Raw genomic sequence first — 5,652 nt, 5'->3', positions numbered from 1 at the left:
ATAGATACAGAAAGAACTTGAAAAAATGCAACACTAATTTTAAATTTAAAATATCAACAAACTAAAATAAATGGCCGTTTGTTTAATATGATAGAAAGGTAAAACCTTTCTAAAGCCAAGACTTAGCATTATACATAATGGAGACAACCTAGAAGCTTTTCCAACAAATCAGTAGTAAACAACAGCTGCCCATTTTCTCTAATATTATTCATGTAATAATAGAAATGTAACTATAGCAATACAAGAAATAAATGAAGGAATCATCATAAGTAAAGAAGAAAGAAAATATTCACTTTATTCAGATGATATAATGGTTTATTTGGAGAACTCTAGAGAGTCAACAAAAATGAAAGAATTAACAACTTGAATGAAGTGACAAGATATAAAATAATTCCACATAAATCATCAGCATTTCTGTGTATTTCCAGCAAAATAAAGCAGGAGGAGAAAAAAAGAGGAATTTAATTTAAAATGACTCCATAAAATAAAATACTTGTGAATCTAGTTTTTCAAGACATATTTAAGAAATATAGGAACACAACTACAAAATACCCTTTACAGAAATAAATAGTTGGATAATGAGGGAAATATTAATTGCTTGCAGGTAGCCCAAGAGAATATAATAAAAAAATTACCTAAATTAACTTATTTATTCTATGGAAACAATAAATGGAATTCATTTGGTGGAAAAGATTAGGAATCTTAAGGAAAATGGTACTAAGGGGGTACATAATTTCCATTTATACTCCAAAATAGTAACATCTCATAAAAGCAATTAGATGCTCAAGAGAGAGGTTTATTAATAGAACAGATAAATTAAAGAAGAAAATGAGCCTAGTCTTTGTAAACCCAAAGATCCAGGCTGTTGTGATAAAAATTCAATATCTGAAAAAATACTGCTGGGAAAACTGGAAATCTGTCTGGCAGAAATTAGGTATAGACCAGCAAGATAAGTTTCTGATAAATTCATGACTTTGATGTAAAGGGTGACAATATAAAGAAATGAGAGAAACAAGGATAAAACATTTGAGATCCTTACGTGAGAAGTGTTTATAGCCAAACAAAAGATAAAGAATATCACAGAGGGCAAAATGAACAATTTACATTGCATACTGATAGCAGCACTAATTGTTAGTAATGATAACAGGATTTTTCTGTGAGCTCCTTATTAGAGGAGTGCATTAAGAGACCAGCAGCTTAGGTCTAATAACTCACTATATTATGTCAGTGATTTTCACAGTCCATGCCAATAAACCACATGCTGTCAGGTCCTACAAAGATAGAGAAGATTTACTTACTATCCATTGATAAGCTGCCTGACATTGAATGACCCACATAACCTAATACCTGGATTATAGCAGGATAGTGATTATTTTTTTTTCTTTCACTGAACCACTTTTAAATGAAATAAAAATTGTAAACTAGTTCTAGGGAACAGATACAAGCCTGATTAAATTGTAGATTTTTAAAATACTGGTGGGAGGACACTTATTTTTGGGGGGTTCAGAAAAGGTATGCTGATGCTGGTGTCTGAGTTGCATTTAAAAGGAGGAGAGGGAATCTATAAGGCATTAATAGAATGTGAGATGACCAATGCAAAGGTTTGGACAGGGGAAAGGAGTGAGAACATCATTTGTTATGAACAGAGAAGTCCAGTTTGTTTGGATCACAGAGAATGGAGGGGACAGTAATATCCAATGAGATTTGAAAACTAGGAAGGACTACATTGTATAGGGTTTTATAAGTTAAGAGGGTGCCAAAACACTCAATCTGAAAATAATTCTTCCATCAACAATGTTTTCTTAGTCATGTACTTTGAGTAGAACACAGTTATTTGCTTAAAGGGAGATAATAAGTTTATGAAAGAAAAGATCTTATGTATAAAATAGTTTATAGTATCCCAGGTCCATAAGAAATTAAAATGGCTGCTCATTCCACTTAAAAGTTCATGAAAATTGTGAAAGAGAGTTACAAATGGAAAAAAAAATGTTATATAGTCAGGAAGGAAAATCTTTTAGCAAACCACTTTTTTTCCCCTATAAAGAATGAGACAGAACATCACAATGTAGTTTGCAAGATATAATTTCCAGTTTACTGCTGAATGATTGTATCTTTTAAAAATCCCATTTTTAGATGACCCACTAAATTTGTGAGGACCAGGGTTTTCTTTCTGTTAAATGAATTAGCTACGCTGTATGATCTCTAAGATCTCATCTTACTCTAACTTTCTGTCATCCTTGGGCTGCCACAAAGAATATTATGGCTGTAGCCACAGGGCAATGACAAGGAAAATGGCACTGAAGAGGATGGTGGGAAATTTGTCATCTTTATGCCAGGAGAGGTGGTAGTCCAGAAATTGCCTCCACATGTTTGATGGGGTTAACTATGGCCTAGAAAAGTCATTCTTAAAGTTTTTGCATTTCATTGACCATCTGGTAAAACCTGTTGATGACATCTCAGAATAACACAGAAATATAGACACATAGAATTAAAGGGAGACCAATTACACTGGAATAGTTAAAATATAAACTGAGAGATCAATGGTCCCCAGGTCCAGAAGACCTTTCAAAGGTACTTGGAGTACTATGGTGATAAGATCCTGTCATTGGCAACTTTCCACCATGACCCACTTTATGTTCCTTTGACCTATGTAACAATGATTTAAATGATCTTTCACTCTCAGGAAAGGAAGGAAAAATGAATAAAAGATTCCATTCTCTTATTTCCCAAATGAACCACAGTCTTGTGTGGGGGCAGACTCACAGTAATTGACCAGAGAAATTTGCTCTTGTCCTGACCAACATCAGATGAATTTGTGACATCAACCCTCCCATAAAGGAATTCTCTTATTTCCCTGGAGGCTCAGATGTAGTCTTCTGGGCTCACCAACCTTGATAACAAGACAGTTTAGAGAGCAATATGGGTCATTTTTTGCAGAGAGCAGATCTTATGATGGAGGATTGGAACCATTGAATGAGTAGATGCTTCAATACAAGTTGCACCTTTGTCCTTGTAAAAATTTGAGAACTGGAAGGCAAAGAGTTCCTAATTCTTTGACTGTCAAAGGTGGGAACTTTTTAACTGTCCCTTTTGAGGATTCTAGGGGGAAAAAAAGATTTGACATAGTCAGCCTTATAATTGCCTGTTTGCTAAAAGCAGGCTATTTACAATAGGAAAATTAAAAAAAAAAACTCACCAAGAGACCTCCATTATTTGCTCCCTAAACAACACAGAGTGAGGGACAAGGAAACTCTGGACATAACCATATGAATTGTCTGAAGGGATTGTTCTCAGTTTAATGGATGACATGAATTTGCAAATGACCCCACATATTTTATGACACCCATCTTTACAGACCTTATTATTTGGATAAGGCTCTTCTCTGAGTCAGTTTTTATTAACCTGGTACTTGTAAAAATAATTGTTTTGATAACTAAAATTCAATATAATTGGTTTCCTCTCTAGTTTTCAGCATTTTTATTTAATGCAGTTAAAATCATGATTCTGAAAATAGATGCAAATTCTTTAACAGATGCTCATTTCTCTGTCTCTCCATCTCTGTCTCTGTTTCTTTGTGTATCTGTCTCTTTGTCTCTCTGTCTCTCTGTCTCTTTGGCTCTGTCTGTCTGTCTTTCTCTCTCACTCTCTCTCTCCTAGCAAAGTGAGTAATAGCACCTATACTCATAATCTGGAGAATACAAAACTAATTATTAACTTATTTTATTTTCCTTGGGGAAAGAGAACATCCTAGTGCACATGTTTTAAAATGAAGATCTAGAAACATCACAATTAGTAAAATATCACAACTCAGAAAAAAAAATTTTAAAAGCTTCATATTCTGATCTTCAAAGTAAAATATAAAGTAGAAATGAAGAGAGAAGGAAAAGGACTCAGAGAAAGACATAGTGAGAAGAAAAATATGTCACCATATGAAACCTATTATCCCATTCCCAACCACTCTGTTTAATCCTCCTCCTCTTTCTTGTTCTTATTCTTTTTCTCCTTTTCTTCCTTGCTTTCTTTTCTTCTTCTTCTTCTTCTTCATCTTTTCCTCCTCCTCCTCCACATCTTCCTCCTCCTCCCTCTTTCTCATTATCTTTATAATTATCATTATTATTGAAATTATTGTGGTCATTATTGTTTTTGTTATTTTGCCAAGATTGAGGTTTCTAATTCTCCCACAACCCAATGTAATATTAAATGGTTGCATGCCAGTAAATCCTAGGTTGGTCTGAGTGAAATATAATCTGCATCATATGGCAAAACCTTAGGAAGCAAGGGCACATGTAGACCAATGTTCTTCTGACAGGAAGGTATGGCAAAGTAGTGAAACCAGGATGATGTAATGTAGGGAAACCACTGCTCTAAGGTACTGCAACAGATGGAATGAGATTGAAGCCTGGAGATGAGAGGCTAATGTGCATACAGTAGTGGCAGTCCTATAGTGCATGTGGAATTTGCACATTGCTTCAGTCAACTATCCTTTGAAAATTGCAGTCTCATGCTGCTTGATGTAGACATGTGGTCATGGAAATCCTGGAATTTTTTCCTTGGACATTATTCAAAATCCACTTTGGCTACATCGTTGTTTTTCCTTGGGAAACCTTTTAAGGAGCTGTACAATGCTTCTAATACAAGAGATTTATTATGTATCTCAAACATCTCCTGGGTGGGTCACTTTCCACTTACCTTCAGCCTGTATTTTAATGGAGGCCACAATAAATTTTAGCCTTTCTCTATAAACTTCTCTCCCTTTTCCATCTTGTGGAAATTACCGATTCTCTTTAATTTTATAATATTTCTTGTCTGGAACTGATACACAATGTAAGGAATGTAGGAAAGGAGAGAGGGAGGGAGAGAGAAAGGAAGGAGAAAAGAGGGAAGGGGTAGAAAAGGAGGAAGGAAGGAAAGGAGAAGATAACTAGAAAAAATGATGCCTAACAATTGCAGTTATTCAAAATTGGCCTAGAAAATAAAGTCTGCCTCTAACCCAACCCTCAACCTCATTAGAGAGAATCTTAAAACAAAACAAACAAAACAAAACAAAACAAAACAAAACAAAACTTGGACAAATACTTGTTGGTTATTTGTTGAAGGGGTTATTACAGGGAAAGGAAGGTAGATTAAATAAAATTCCTTTTAAATTTGAAATTTTGTAATACTATATTTTTTGTCTTATTTGCTGATCAGTATCACAAACTAATTTAGAAAAGGGAGGAAAGGTGTTGCATCTACAATTTGGTTTTATTATCATTTTTTTTCCAGTTTTGTCTGACTCAGTGTTCCTATCTGGTGATTTCTTGACAAATATACTGAAGTGGTGTGCCATTCCTTCTCCAGCTCATTTTAAAGATGAGGAAACTGAGCCAAACCGGGTCAAGTGACTTGACCAGGGTCACACCACTAGTAATTGTCTGATAACAGATTAGAACTCAGGAAGATGAGTCTTCCTGACTTCAGTACTGGTGCTTTATCCATTGGACCATCCTGCTGTCCCTGTGATTAGATATCAGAAGTTATTAATATCTTCTCTTGCGTCAGTCTCATCAACAATCCTTTTACCCAGCATCTATAGCCTCAGTGATATCCAATGGATCTAATCAGTGTGACTATAATCATGTGGACAACTGATAGGCATTATGATCATTCTCA

The sequence above is a fragment of the Vombatus ursinus genome, unplaced genomic scaffold (genome assembly GCF_900497805.2).
Source record: "Vombatus ursinus unplaced genomic scaffold, bare-nosed wombat genome assembly UNPS02014806.1, whole genome shotgun sequence".
Classification (NCBI taxonomy): domain Eukaryota; kingdom Metazoa; phylum Chordata; class Mammalia; order Diprotodontia; family Vombatidae; genus Vombatus; species Vombatus ursinus.
Note: the sequence above shows the minus strand (reverse complement) of the source record.